General features: G+C 48.3%; 1 non-coding gene across 1 annotated transcript; it reads left to right on the plus strand.

Annotated features, from left to right (window-relative positions):
* The first annotated feature begins 1,061 nt into the window (after positions 1 to 1,061).
* trnal-cag (transfer RNA leucine (anticodon CAG)) lies at positions 1,062 to 1,144 on the plus strand. Its single transcript has one exon. It is a non-coding gene; the product is annotated as a tRNA-Leu (tRNA).
* Positions 1,145 to 1,415: the final 271 nt, after the last annotated feature.

Here is a 1,415-nt window from a genome sequence, read left to right on the forward strand (position 1 = left end):
GTATGAGGTAGACATCATTGGCCGAGTCGCACGAGTATGTACCGCGTACCTGGTGGGTGGTGTTCTCATGTGTAATGGTGGTATCCATGTCGATGATCTGACACGTCTTGCAGAGATTGCCATGTCAGGGTTGTGTGGTGTCGTGGTCACTGTTCTGAAGGCTGGGTAGTTTGCTGCAAACAATGGTTTGTTTGAGGTTGTGCGGTTGTTTGAAGGCAAGTAGTGGAGGTGTGGGGATGACCTTGGCAAGATGTTCATCTTCATCGATGATGTGTTGAAGGCTGTGAAGAAGATGTCGTAGTTTCTCCGCTCCGGGAAAGTATTGGACGACGAAGGGTATTCTGTCGGTTGTGTCCCATGTTTGTCTTCTGAGGAGGTCAGTGCGTTTTTTTGCTGTGGCGCATTGGAACTGTCGATCGATGAGTCGAGCGCCATATCCCGTTCATACGAAGGCATCTTTCAACGTCTGTAGATGTCTGTTACGCTCCTCCTCGTCTGAGCAGATCCTGTGTATACGGAGAGCTTGTCCATCGGGGATGGCTTCTTTAATGTGTTTAGGTTGGAAGCTGGAGAAGTGTGAGGTTATCCGTGGGTTTGCGGTAAAGCGAAGTGCTGAGGTGACCGCCCTTGATGGAGACGAGTGTGTCCAAGAATGCAACTGATTTTGGAGAGTAGTCCATGGTGAGCCTGATGGTTGGATGGAACTTATGGATGTCATCGTGCAGTCGTTTCACTGATTCTTCGCCGTGGGTCCAAAGGAAAAAGTTGCCAGAATGCAACTCTCCAATTGGATACTTCACGTCCTCAGATCTTAGACTTTCAATACCATCGTCTGAGGAACAGGTAGAGCGGTATATCGGACCTTGCTGATTAGAGCAAACTGATCAATGCAGCAATGAGAAGCTCCTTAACCACCAGCGGTTTGGACAAGGATGGCACTCAGATACAGGACTCTGGCTGGGGTTCAAAAGTAGGGAAAGCATGTCTTGTTTGAAATGTAATAAAGATGAAGACAGACTTTAAGTCGATTTGTGCACGGATCTTAGTTTGTGCTTCAACGCATCAGGATGGCCGAGCGGTCTAAGGCGCTGCGTTCAGGTCGCAGTCTCTTCTGGAGGCGTGGGTTCGAATCCCACTCCTGATATTGTCTTTTCCTCCACGAGGTTAAATTTCTCCAGCAAAATTTTCAAACTCAGGAAGATCCAATACCTCCCTTTCAATGGAAAAGCGTTGGTCTCAGGACATGAGATTCCAGCTTAAATATGCACAGCAAGACCCCACCGGCAGGACCCCACCGGCAGAAGCCCAGCTCATGACTCGACAATCTGCTTCGGTGAGTCTGGTTGAGGAATTCATATTGATCCAAACAGAAGGGTAAAATTCGTCTTCTCTTGTAAATAGTCTGGCTGGTTGGA

The sequence above is a fragment of the Scyliorhinus torazame genome, chromosome 24, assembly GCF_047496885.1.
Source record: "Scyliorhinus torazame isolate Kashiwa2021f chromosome 24, sScyTor2.1, whole genome shotgun sequence".
NCBI lineage: Eukaryota > Metazoa > Chordata > Chondrichthyes > Carcharhiniformes > Scyliorhinidae > Scyliorhinus > Scyliorhinus torazame.